At 40.3% G+C, this 14065-nt stretch overlaps 4 non-coding genes across 4 annotated transcripts; 2 read left to right on the top strand and 2 right to left on the bottom strand.

Moving 5' to 3' along the window:
* TRNAS-AGA (transfer RNA serine (anticodon AGA)) lies at window positions 1–82 on the top strand. Its single transcript has one exon. It is a non-coding gene; the product is annotated as a tRNA-Ser (tRNA).
* A 3775-nt stretch (window positions 83–3857) lies between these two features.
* On the top strand, window positions 3858–3929 carry TRNAM-CAU (transfer RNA methionine (anticodon CAU)). The gene has a single exon. It is a non-coding gene; the product is annotated as a tRNA-Met (tRNA).
* A 4054-nt stretch (window positions 3930–7983) lies between these two features.
* On the bottom strand, window positions 7984–8065 carry TRNAS-GCU (transfer RNA serine (anticodon GCU)). The gene has a single exon. It is a non-coding gene; the product is annotated as a tRNA-Ser (tRNA).
* A 2342-nt stretch (window positions 8066–10407) lies between these two features.
* TRNAQ-CUG (transfer RNA glutamine (anticodon CUG)) lies at window positions 10408–10479 on the bottom strand. Its single transcript has one exon. It is a non-coding gene; the product is annotated as a tRNA-Gln (tRNA).
* Between the last annotated feature and the right edge of the window lie 3586 nt (window positions 10480–14065).

Here is a 14065-nt window from a genome sequence, read left to right as displayed (position 1 = left end):
GTAGTCGTGGCCGAGTGGTTAAGGCGATGGACTAGAAATCCATTGGGGTTTCCCCGCGCAGGTTCCAATCCTGCCGACTACGATTAATTGTGGGTTAATCTTCTCTTAGGTCCAGACCTTTTGACCTGTTATAGGGTCGTTTGAAATCCTGGAATTGCAAGTTTACCCAAGATGTAGTCGATGCATCCTTGTTTACTAAACTTTGCGTGTTTATGGTCCTGGAACTGACTCACTGTGATGGAGCTCCCTCGTTCAGGCCAGAAAAAAGAAGTCATAATTACCGTATTTTCCGCTAAGTTTGACCTGAATCCTAATACGTCTTCTTTTCCTCTAAGAAGAATCCAAGCTTCAGAATTGGTGCAAATCAAAGCGGGCTTGAAGGCAATCCTTCCAAAAAGAATAAAAGTTGGTAGAAGTGCTTGCTTCTCCATGGAATTGTTGTCAACTTTTCAGGGATTTCCTTTCTTGAATACTAATTGTATCCCTTATATACCCCAACATGCTCGTATTTTCATCTGTCTGAGTGAGGTCAATCTAGCATTCCATACTTGCCTCATGCAATGCCAGCCTGTTTACAGGTTAGATAAAGAAGAGCCAGAAGTAAATGCTATCTGAAGACAGTAAAATCCTTTTGCTTCCATGTGACTGGAAAATAAAGTCTAATAAAAAGCCATAATCAACTCATACAAGGTTGCTTTCTTTGCATATTAAGAATTTTAATATTTAAAATATTTAAAAAATAATAATCATGATATGAAGGTCAAATGATATTGAGGTACATGCAGTGAATAAAATCTCTCTTCTATTCATGTGCTCTAGCTGTTCAGTTTCTCTTCACAGAGAAATGAGTTTCTGTATAAACTCCCAGAGGTATATGTGTGTATAATATTCAGCACACTCTTTATTTTTAAATGAATGGTGGGAAAATTATATACAGGTTTGTCTTGGTTTTTTCTTTCACTTAAAAATATATTCTGATCCATACAAATATGCTCAACTGGTTTTTCACAATAATTCAAAAAAAAAAAAAACTCAGTGGAGGAGGGATAGCCTTTTCAACAATGGTGCTGAAGCAATTGGACATCCACAGGCAAAAAAAAAAAGCAAAAACAAAAACCCACACTGACCTAAACCTCATTCCATATACAAAAATTAACTTGAAATGGATCACAGACTGACATGTAAAACAATAAAAATTTTAGAAAATAGCATAAGAAGATCTTCAGGATCTACAGTCAGACAGAGTGCTTAGACTTGATACAAAAAGCCCAATCCTTAAAAGGAAAATAGATAAATTGGACCTTATCAAAATTAAAAACTTTTACTCTACAAAAAGACACTACTAAGAGATTGAAAAAACAAGCTACAGTAGACCCTGTTAAGAGTTTGAAAAAAACAAGCAACAAATTGGGAGAAAATATTTGTAAACCACATGTGTGACAAAGGACAGTATTTAGAAAATGTACACAGAATTCTCGAAACTCAACTCATTAAAAAAAAGCCCCCAAAATCAATTAGAAAATAGATAAAAGTCATGAAAAGACATTTCACTCATGAGGATATACAGATAGCAAATAAACACATGAAAAAATGTTCAACGTCATTAGCCATTAGGAAACTGCAAATTAAAACCACAATAAGATATCACCATACACCTATCAGAGTGGCTAAAACCAAAAAAGGCGACAAGAGCAAATTCTGAGAAAGATGGGGGGAAACTGGATCACTCATACACTGGTGGTGAAAATGTAAAAGGGTACAGTCACTCAGGAAAACAGTTTGGCGGTTTCCAATAAAACTAAACATGAAATTACCATGTAATTCAATAATTGCACTCTTGGGCATTTACTCCAAGGAAATAGAAACTTATGTTCCCACAAAAATCTGTATGTAATTTTTCACAGTATCTTTACCCATCATAGCTCCAAACTGGAAACGATCCATATAACTAGGTGAATGGTTAAACAACTGTGAAATATCCATACCATGGAATGCTACTCAGCAATAAAAAGGAATGGACTATTGATACATGCAACAACTTGGATAAATTTCCAAGGAATTATGATGAGAAGAAGCCAATCTCTAAATGTTGTATTTTACATGATTCTGTTTATACAACATTTTGTAAATGACTAAATTAGAGAAATGAAGAACTGATTTCTGTTTTTCTGGTGTTAAGGGGGGAGCGTTGGGAAGAGATGGATGAGGTTATTAAAGGGCAACAGGAGGGCTTCTTGCTGTGATGAAACTCTTCTGTATCTTGCCTATGGTGATGGATACATGAACCGGCACATGTGATAAAACTGCATAGAACTAAACACTCCCCCTGCCATACACACAAATGAATACAAGTAAAACTGAGAAATTGAGTAAGATTGGTGGATTGTCTCAATGTCGGTATCCTGCTTGTGATACGGTAACAGTCCAAGATGTTGCCATTGGGGGAAACTAGGTAAAGGGTTCACTATTATTTCTTACAACTGTATGTGGGATTATGTTAAGGAGATATATATATAATATATATAATATATATTATGCAATTATTCAACTATGTTAAGGAGATATATATACACACATACACAAATATATGTAAATCGTATCCATACATAGAAACATGTCGCATTCATGTTATCAGCTGCAGAATATTCCATTGTATACGTGTTGCACAATTTATTTAAAGAGTCAAAACCTAGTGGTCATTTAGGGTTTTCAAGTCTTTGTGTTGCACATCACTTCACAGTGAGTGTTCTCGTACTCTCCATCATTTCACATGGTTGTGGAATACTTATTTTTGATCTTCTCTGTCTCCCCAACTTCTGTCAGAGCTCATACCAGTTTGGAGTGTGGTTCATTGATTCTCATCAGAAGCTAACAGAATAGGAAGCTGGTCTCTTGGCGTATCTACTGCTTGGTGTTGTTCCTTTGGCACATCAAATTAAGGAGTCCTCCCAATTCTGGGGACAAAGTATAACATGCCAATTTGTCATAACTGATGATGGGCATCTAAATTATGTAAAAGAGTAAGAAATTTTGGCTTCAAATATACATTTTAATGTGTTATTTCACTTCATTGGGAGAAAGTCAAACTTCGAGACAATTGCTTTATTCCAATGAATTAACTTGCCGGATCTAACGCTATTTCTTATTTAATTGCAGAGATTTCATATTGATTTACCATCTCCTATTTTACATATCAAATAATCAATTCTCCAAAACCTAATTTTCCCTGGGTCAACCAATGACTCTAAGTTTCTGCACCTGAAAAGATGAAAGCAGACTAGGGCTGAGGATCATTGAGTCTAAGATCAAATTCACTTAAATGCCAAAAGTGATAGCAAGGTAGGGGGAAAAACCTAAAGATGAAGTATGCTGGAGGAGAGGAGGTAACTCAAGATCAAACAGATATTGACCAATTTTGCCCGATAAATCTGAGCGTGTGCTTAGGAGGAGGGAAAAGAAGAATGGTAGTTGGTTCGTGGACCAAGAGGGAATCCTGAGGAAAGGGCTCTGGTTGAGAAAGAATGCTATTCTCGAAAGGTTTTAAAAGGCTTTGCCAGACACGCCTGGAAAGCTGACATCCTAGCCATCATTATTCCCGACCCAAAGGGGATGATTGGCAACCTCTAAAGAAAGGATTGAAGATTTGCGAAGATTGCAAGCAAAAAGTTGTGTGGCAATAACAATTTGAGAATGATATGGATTGTAGGGCAAGAAAGAAAGTGAAAAACATAGAAGAGATGGATAGAGGAAGAGAATAATGAAGGGCATACAGAAAAAGCAACCTTACTAAGTATGGGAAGGTGTTGGGCAAGTGGGTAAAAATCAAGACTGAAAAATAGGAGTGCCATTCCTATGCAAGCAGAGTGGCGCAGCGGAAGCGTGCTGGGCCCATAACCCAGAGGTCGATGGATCGAAACCATCCTCTGCTATGGTGGCTTTTTGTAACACGGAGGGTTCCTTCCGCCTGTACCACAGGCAGACGATACCTCGAAGAAAGTCATCCTGTAGCTGTCTCCCTGTTTCATCACTCCTAAGGTGTTTTGCTATCCCTCGCCTAACCTCTGTGAATTGTTAAGCATTTTCTTTTCCTTTTTTGGGCAAAATTCACCCTTCTCATTTGTTTCAAAAAAGAGGCAAATCTCTCTCCCTTCTTACTCAGGAAGAGGTGACAAATTTACCGTTAATTTCCAAATGATCAGTGTCATGTCTTCCAGTGAATGGAATACACACTTGTCTCCAGTTATGGCTTTGTATTTTCTTTACTCTTGAAAGAAAAACGTATTTATTGATTTCTTCCCAAAGACTATATTGCATTTTTATTTGGGCTCCAGTCTCCTGCTCATTCTCACTTCTTTATTCACTCCTATGCATGATTTATCAAATTTAGATCAAGTTAATGGGAATGTTTTGTGAATCCTTCCCTAAAGCAATACATTTTGCAGTAATCATGAAGACACTATCCATATGGACTCTGTGTGAAAAAACAGAGGCAAAAATGTTAAATGTGAAACAGTGGAAAAAATGGAAGGAATGCACTAAAATAAAAAAGTTTGTGCATCAGCATGTCACAGGCAAACTCAGAAAAAAAAAATCCACACACACACAAAACAAAATACGGAAGTCTTAGTGAGATATTGCAAAAACATTTTTTCTAGGAAAAGTTTTTAATTAAAGCATTCCTTAGTGAGTCCCTACATTATGACAAGAAAATATAAATTCCTCTAAACAACAAGCACCCTAAACAATGAGAATTTCAAAAAATCAAATGGAAAAGTAGAAATAAGGTGATGGGGGAGAGACCTGTGTTATTCATTTACTTTGTTGCTTTGAAGATGTTCAAATTTAAAGGTCCCCTAAACCAACAGTCTTCAACTTACTTTGCTTACTTACCTTTAGGGAGCAAAAGCATTTAGACTAACTTTAAATGTCCAGGGTTAGGAGATTGGATGAATAGCTATGGTACATGTACACAATGGAGTATCATGAAGCAGAATGAATAAAGAAGATGCCTATTAACTGATATGGAATAATTTCTAGGAGATATTTAGTAAAGAAAGCCTAGTGATGTAGTGGCTAATTTCATCCACTCCCTTTGGGGGCCTGGGGTTCCTAGGCCAGATCCTGGGCACAGACCTACACACCACTCATCAAGCCATGCTGTGGTGGCGTACCACATATAAAATAGAGGAAGAATGGCACAAAATCTGGGCTCAGGGACAATCTTTCGAAACAAAAAGAGGAAGATTGTCAACAGATGTTAGCTCAGTCCCTATCTTCCTCACCAAAAAAAAAAAAAAAAGAAAAAAGAAAAAGAAAAGAAAAAGCAAAGTGCAAAAGATTATATATTATATATAATTTTTTGTGCCAAAAAAAGTAGAGGGGGAGTGGATAAGATTACATACACATAGAAGGATAAGTCAGAAAACACTGAAGTTGGTTACCTAAAAGGGTAGTGGTCATGGAGAGGACGGGGTAGAAGGGATATGAAAAGAAGTGACACTTCTCTGAGCATAATTTTTTTTTTGAGAAAGTGTAAAAACACCTTAAAACTGAAAGCAGAGTGAAAGAAGTGAACCCAATTGTGCTTCCAGTGAACACCATACCACACGTAAAGGTAAAAAAGAAAGCACCAAACCAAGTTATTTATTAACATGTAAACAGGGAAATACAAAAAAATCCTGGATTCTTTGTAATTGTTTTCTTTTCTGTTGTCATGTGGACAAAGTAATTTTGAAGCTATTATAGGTGTATTATAGGATAGAGCACATAAGTAAATGTGCTGATGTCACTTCAGCCAGTGTTCTTATTGTGGAAGAAGGGACATCCAAATATGAGATGGAGGGAAGGCGAAAAAGAATCTTGTGGGAGTGGACTAGAATTGGAAAACTTAGTGTGAACTCATGATTGCTAAAATACGCATACGTATGTGTACACACATGTACATATGCATACATATATACGTGTTTGCATTGTCTATATATTTATTATGTATGTGTATGCACATGCATATATTTCTTAGAGATTTTTGTTAAAATGTCCTAGAAGCAAAGACCCCCCAGAAGCGATAAGCACACCCAGACCCTGGATATTGGTCTCTAATACTATTCCTCATTCAAGGGGCACCTTTAAGAAATAACTGACTTTAGCACTGGGACAGAGTCAATGCAAGTCGAGCCTGGAACAACTTATTGTGCCAGAAATTAAGAAAGTCCTCAAAAACATGATCATAGACTGTCAGAAGGACACAGTAATCAGCTTGAAAGGACTAGTATTGACCAAAACTGGGTTAATTTGAGTACCAAAATAGTTAAAGGCAATAATGATTGTAAACCACCGGAAAAAATAGGATTTCACCAGCCCATACTGAGAATAAATACGTGGAGGTTGAGGGAGAACTTTTATTTGCAATAGAATGCCAAAGTGCAGACCAGTAATTGTGAAGAGAATGCTGGCGTTGAAATATCATAATTTTGCAACTATCATAATAAAGATTGGTTCAGGTAAGAATCCTCAATAGATGCTAAATCTGAGGGGTAATTTTGGTGGGGAGATAGACACTTGTATGGTCTTAAGATGTCTCCCCAGATTGCTTATTAGTTGCACAGGGGGAAAGCATACTCACGTATCACCTTAACTGTGTGATCAGAATTAACTCCATTAATGAGGAGCAATGGGCACCACATGCCTCCAGATTTGATACCCTGGAGAAAGACATAATATCACACTATTCTGGCTGGGGGTGCATAACCTGAACCTAATTATCAGGAAAAAAAATCACACAAAGCCCAAACCAGGAATGTTCTATTTTTTAAAAAATGTGAATGGTTACTGTATTCTTCAAAAATGTCAACGTCTTAAGATACAAAAAGAGGCTATGGAGATGTTGCAGGTTAAAGGAGACTAAGGGGTTATGGACAACTAATGCAATACCTAATCCTAGATGGAATCCTGTACTGGAGGGGGAAAAATGCTACAAAGGGCATTATTGGGTCAAGTGACAAAATTGAAAATTATTTTAAAAACACTATCAATTTTGAATATACTGAACTGGTAGTTATACTGTTGTATGTAAAGAATATCTTTATTCTTAGGAAATAACCTCTTAAATATTTAAGAGCAAAGGGCCATGATACGTACAACTTACTCTTAAATGGTCCTGAGAAAAATAGAGAAATAAGGAGATAGAAATAGAGATAGAGATGAAGAGAGAGAAATGGAATGGTATAGCATGTTAATAGGTGAATCCCAATAAAAGGTATATGAGTGGTCTTTGTATTATTCTTATTCTTACAAATTTTCTACAAGTTTGAAGGTATCTCCATATAAAGAGTTTAAGACCCTTTTAATGGAAATTTGAAAAAGTAAAAGAATGGTATAATGAACACTCAAGTTCCTACCAACCAGCTTAAAGAATTAGCAGTGTTTTGTCAGTGTTGTTTCTTCTATTATTCCCTAATCACCAACTAGTATTTTGAATCAAATCCAAGACAGGAGTTTCCAAAGGGCTTTATTGTAACAATAAGCAAAGAAAGATAGGGATTACTCTGACTTGAGGAAATGAAGAAGGCGATATGCAAACTTCTGCCAGTTGTTCAGAGGAGCGGGTAGCCAGGGTTCTGACTGAAGCCTTGGCTCCTCTGGCTCTGCGATTTGAGCTTCGATGTGATTGGGGCGAAGGATTGCGCCATGGGGACACCCTTCCTAAAAGGCCCCCAGGTCGAGGTCACAGCATATCCGTGTGCCAGGTGTGGTAAGACATAGGAATAAGCAGTAAATCCTATTCTAAGGGCAGAGAATAATTACACTCAGCCAGACATGCAAGCAGACTAGAGCATCTGAGAGGGAAATGAAACTACCCGATTGCGGGGAGAGGAAGGTGGGAGGAGGGGAAGCAGTAAAGTTTGTACTTTTCTTTGGGCAATCAACTCAGACATAAGGAACAGAAAATATGTGCCTCAACTCGTGTAAGCTGAGAGGAGGGGTCGACGAGGATGGGATTCGAACCCACGCGTGCAGAGCACAATGGATTAGCAGTCCATCGCCTTAACCACTCGGCCACCTCGTCCCATGGGAGCCCGCATCTTTTGAATACTCATTTAAGTCTTACTTTGGCAAAGCCTAGCCCTATGATCCTCAGGTGTAGTACTGTTCTTCAAACAGCAGCCATCTTAGAGAACTTGCATACAAAACCAGTTCTTCCCACTTTTCTCAGGGGAGCGTTTCACTCATTGACAATCTTACCCTAGCCTGCTAGTGTCTCCAGCCTCTATCGTCATCCTTCCTCAGTACTCACACTTGCCTTTCAGTCACGATGAATTTCTTTCTATTCTCCCCAGGCTCCATAATCTCCTCATTTTCTACCCACGACGCTCGTTAGTCCTCTGCCCTGCCCTCACTTCACCTGCCTTGCTTTCCTACTCATTCCTCAGATCTCTATTTAGGCCACACAGCCCTCCTCCCCCGTTTTTTCTTGCAGTCGTTTTTACTAAGCCATTACAGCTGACAATTTTTTGAGAATATGTTTTCTCTTGCAAACATATTTTCATTTCATTTCTGCCACAGAATTTTATCCTAATAGTATGTATTTTTGTGCTCAAAGACCCTATGATGCCGCTCTGAAACAGAAAATATTTACATAAATTGAAATTTAGTTTTTAGTTATTTTCACTGACTATAAATCTCTAGGCGCTTTTCTTCTGACTTGAATTACCTTCACATTTAAAAGTAGCATACAACAAAAGATATAAGTAGATAATTTTGATAACTAATTTATTATATTTGTAAAGTACAACTGCCTTGGAAACGCATCTTTTAGTGAAAGGGCTGGAAATGTTTGTTTCCATCAATTCACGGGTCCGGGGATGAAAACTTCTTACCACCGGGATAAGACGAATTTGGTAGAAATTAACAGCAAAAAGACCATTAATTTGTGGTTTTGAATAAGCGTGAGACTTACAAAAAGTGCTTTTATATTTATTTAATTTGCATTTTTTACAGTAGAATCTTCAATACATTTCCACTAAATCTAATAAATAAACGGTAGCAACAAATAATAGTGATAGTGACCAGCGGACTTCCTACCACGTAAAAATATAGTTTTACAAAATATGGTTATCTATTTTCCTTGACAAAAGTTAATGAGAATAATTTTCTTTAGAGTCTGAATAAGTGTAAAAACATTAAAGCACTAATTTTCCATGACGTGTGTGTGTTCTCTTTCGTTAAAAGCGTAACGTTGTTAGTCGAGAGTAGATGAGAAATTTGTCACCTTCTCCAGGAAATCATGTAAAATGCGCAACTGAGACGCAGCTGTATGTCTTGCTTACGGGTGAGACTTCAGAGACACCAATGATTCCAATTTTTCTTGCTTGTACACACGAAATATGTTTACCCCTGAGGTAACGTAGCCACAGTTAAGATGTTGTATAAAAAGTAACAGAACAGCATCATTTGCAAGGGAGTGTAAAGGTAGAGATCGTTCACATCCATGAGGAACGGGGACGTGGTCAAGAACTTACATTTCGGGAAAGTTTCCCTCTTTGCTGATGGGTCTCGCCATCTCCGGCCTCGCAGCGCTGCTGCCAAGTTGCTCCGCTGCCCGGCGCCCTCGCTCATCTCATCTTCCTGAACGCTAGAGCTGCTTTTTCCTGTCCGCATTTCCTTTCTTCTCGCCTTGCCCGCCGCCTCCCTCTTCCATTCGGGCCTCTCTCCAGCAATTCCCGGGGCGACTGCGCTTCCGCAATCTGCAGAAGAGGGTCCCAGCTCTGGGGGAGCCGAGCAACTGCAGAGAGAGCCGAGGAGCCGCGCGCCCAGCAAAGTCCCCCGGATCCCTCGTTGGGAAAGGTCGCGGCGGCGTGGAGTCAACACGTCTGTCCTCCGAAAGGAAGTCTGTTAATCGGCTCATTTCCCCGCTTCTCCGAACAAGAAAAGCTTCCTCGTGCAAACTCGAAGCAGCGTATCTACTGACTATCGGCATTTGTATCTTCCTGCCCTCTGATCTATCGACCCAGACCTCTGAATTTGGGCTGCGATCCCTTTGTGTCTTGTCTGCGGACAGTTTTCTCTCGGCCTCGGTCGACTCTCTCAGACCCATTGCCTAGGAGTAAATCTTTTGCTAAATTTCCATCCTAACTTTTCTCGGTCCACGACCATGGCCACATTTCCTCTCTCTCTTCTCCAGAGACTTCCAGTGGCAGCAAGGCTCAGGAGACCTCACGCATTTCCGTTTGAGATTTCTCCTAAGAAATAAGTGGTGCACAGCAAGCATTCAGTTGTCCTTTGGGTGGTGAGCGCAGATGCTGGGCTCAGCAGATGTGAGTGGGAATATCAGGAATAAAATTGGGCTCAGTGATTTGTACGAACAAGAGAGGAAGTTGCAGAGAAGAAATAGAAACAAGAAAGAGACCAAGGTCCCACCGAGATTTGAACTCGGATCGCTGGATTCAGAGTCCAGAGTGCTAACCATTACACCATGGGGCCCAGCTGTTTTTAAGGTTTTCTGAAGACCAGGATGACCTAATTCTTCATCCTTAAATGTGGCTATTTGAAAGCTCAGTACATTCGGTTTTTCCTCCTCTGGATTTAAATCATGGATGGTTACCTGTTACACGCCAGCACACAACACCTTTTACACCAGAGTTTTAATGGAAAACGCCGACTTCCAAACGTCAGGAATCCTCCCCCGCATTTCCTCCCAAGTGGTTCCGGAACCTTGTGACCCGGGGCCTCTATTTCTACACTGGAAAACAGCGGAGTCCTTGAACAAGACTGCGCCCTTACGGTGTTTATGGCTTTGTGACAGGTGTTTTGTTAGCTCACCTAAGGCTCACAACTATCCTGTGAGACGGGGACCGTTATCGCTGTTTTACGGGTGAGGAACCCGAGGCAGAGACCTGAGATCCTTCACTCTGCTTCGTTCTCAGGTCTTATTATCTTTCTCGAAAATCATCTTTAACTAGTGTGATATCTGGCACTTTTGCGGACGCGTTGAGGAAAGATTTCACCGGCCACAGGAGAGACGTTGGCGTTTAGGGAAAAATCGAAATCAATGTGCTTGAAAGACTAGGCTGGAGGAGGATCCCAGAAGCCCTGAGAGCGCAACTCCGGGGGCGAAAAGGAGGGAGAAGGACAGAGCGCAGCCCGCCGTCCTCCTACTCTGCCCTCACCAACCGGAAATACGAGCAGGGGAGACCCCCAAACGGACTCAGAGAAGATTCCCCGCCCCTGCCTCGCATAGCCCTTTCTGGCACACACAGGACCATACTGTGAAAATCCACAAAACGAATTTCTGTTTCTGCGATGAGTTTCGTTGAGAGTCCTTGTTTCAGCATCTTCGTAAACTTCTGCTGGCCGTTAACTGGCTCAGAGCGCGAAGGTTCTCCGCACAAATTTAATTAGGAATTTTGAGAAATTTCTTTGGTTGTATAGGTTGTATTGAGGTCTGTAGCCTGGACCTTCCATGCAGGTTGACCCAGTTGGATCCTGGAGACCCAGTCCAGTATCTGTGCAGACTGCTTGCCACAAGCAATCTGAGGCCCCAAGATTCATAGAAAGGTAGTGCAAACTGCCCCTTGACAGGCCACTGCCCTTACCAACAGGCGCCTCTTTGCTACCAAATGCCTGTGACCTGCAGCAGAAACAGCAGAGGCCTTAGCTTCCTCCTTTTATCCTCCAAATAGCGGGGAGACTTGTTTCCAGCCAAGAAGGAATAACAGGGATCAGATTCACCTTCCTCCCTGAAAGAACCAAAAGCTGACAAGACATATGAAACAACAGTTTTTAAGACACCAAACATCAGGCAAAAGAAGGATGGTAATCCCTGAAAGACGGAAAAACATGAAGTCATCTTGGGGGAAAATAAGGTGAGAAGTAAGATTGCCCCTAACTTACTGCTTTAAGAGAGTTTCTAAGCTGCAATGCAGGGAAGGGAAACCCAGGCAGAAGCTGGTTGAAGAGAAGAAGCTGATAGTCCAGAAGACCAAGACAGCTGGAGTTGGCAGGACAAAGTAACAGAAAGAAGAGAGCTGTGATAAGAGAAAACTCCAGAAAGAACTCCCATTGAGCAGAATACTGATCATCGCATGCAGGCAGGGAAACTATACCAGGCTGCAGAAAGACTATTCAGAGATCAGAGGTAACTGTGATATTTCACCTTTCTTTCAAGTCAAGAAGCAATGATGCAAGATGCGTGTCTATCTATTGATCACAAGAATCCAGATTTGACTTCTATCCTAAAAAAAAAAAGTCTGTGTTCTGTGTTTCTTGTTCAAAGTGATACAGACACGTAGGGAGAGGAGGTCTCCTGAGCCAGTCCTTCACCTTCCGTGGTGCTTCCTCACAGGGTCATCTCAGCTGTCAGTGAAACCTTAAAGAATCTTCAGAGACAGGGAAAGAACAACCTTTTTAAAAACTTCTCTTTACTTGTAGATGATTTGAGAAAGGAGGTTGATTGCAAAAGTGCTTTAGAAAGACAATTTAAAATCAAATAAGCTTTTTAAAAAAAGTTGCCAGAAATTTTTTCCAGCTTTTTTTTTTCCCCCATTAGGCAGAGCTTCCACTCTTGGGCTCTCTGCCCTTACCGGGCTCCCTGCATTGCTCCTGGAGGATCACTGCCCTGGGTAAATGCTCAACTTGTGGAAACCCAGGGACTGAGTTGGGTTACGAGTGGGTTACTGGAAAATGAGGGCAATGGATCTGGAACTTCTTAGAGCATTGAAGCGGGATTCTCTGAAAATAACTCATAGCCTCCTTTTGGAGGTTAAGGTCAGTGGCCCGCCTGGGGATCAAACCCACAGCATTGGCTTTATGAGCACCACACTCTAACCAACTGAACTAACTGGCCTTAGACTGCTTTCCACTTGTTTTTTGTTTCTTTTTGTTTTGTTTTAAAGTAGGTTCAAAATGATTGTTACAGTTGTTTGTTTTAGGAAAATTTCTTCTGCTTGTCACCCTTAATAAAAAGAATGAGACACTTTCTCTTACAACAAAAACAAAAGAAATAAAGAACATTGGTTTCAAGTCGTATTCATACACTTGAAAGAGGAAACAAACTTTTCAAACTGTGGCTAAGGGCCCAGGAATTCCTGGAAGTATTTGCTGCTCTCTACATGGCTGGTGATCAGCACGTGCAGATAATGAACCTGACCCCCTGAACCATGAGCTAGTCCAGGCTTCAGAAAAGCTGCTTACTAATAGATAAAGCTGTGTGCCTAAAGAATATTCCCAGGGGTCTGATTCTCGCTTGTCCCAGAGTCTCCCAGGTCGCACTTGCCCAACACATCTGGGGTCAGACTTGGTCCACATTCGGGAGCCTCCATTTACCTGCTGCCTCAGATTTCTGGAGTGACCTCAAATCGAAAGTCACTTCAGGAGTCTCGGTACTGCCCAGTTCTAGAAACGTGGTTCTGTCACCATTCCAGAAGCCATTAAACCCGATTTGTCTCCATGCCTAACTTTTCTGCTCAGTCATTGTCCTCCCAACTGTTAACATTGTTTTTAGTATTTTGTTTATCCTTCCTAAGATTTTACACGCATGAAGTTATACAAATTATATATTTTTTTCTCTTTATAGAGATTGGCATTTTATCCACATTTTTTCTGTCTTGCTTTTTTCTTTTTTACTTAGAATGTATTTTTGTGATCTTTCCATATCAGAACAGAGAAGTGTTTTTCATCCTCATTTATTTCTGCATGGTATTCAATTATATGGAATGTATCACAGTTTAATAGACAGTTAGCTTAATCTTCCCCATCCTGCTGTTGCTAACACTGTTCATCTCTATGAACACACACTGTATCTCATGTGTGTCATGACACTTGCACACGTGGGAAAACGGCATCAAAGAATAAGTGCGTTGGCAACTCTGATAAACATTGTCTGATTGTGCTTCAGGGGCTGACCCCAATATTCTTTTTGTTTGCTTATTTGTTTTAACTATATTGAGCACAAATAAATAGGGTCCTGGCCACGTGTCCTACTCCTTCTTTCTGAATTCCCTGCTACATGCTACAGGTCTGCAGCAAAACTAGGTGATCAGTGAAGATGTGGAGGAATTCACAGTGGAGG

This window comes from Equus quagga, chromosome 15, assembly GCF_021613505.1.
Source record: "Equus quagga isolate Etosha38 chromosome 15, UCLA_HA_Equagga_1.0, whole genome shotgun sequence".
Lineage (NCBI taxonomy): Eukaryota > Metazoa > Chordata > Mammalia > Perissodactyla > Equidae > Equus > Equus quagga.
The sequence above is the reverse complement of the archived record's forward strand: the minus strand, read 5'-3'. Positions and strand labels throughout refer to the sequence as shown.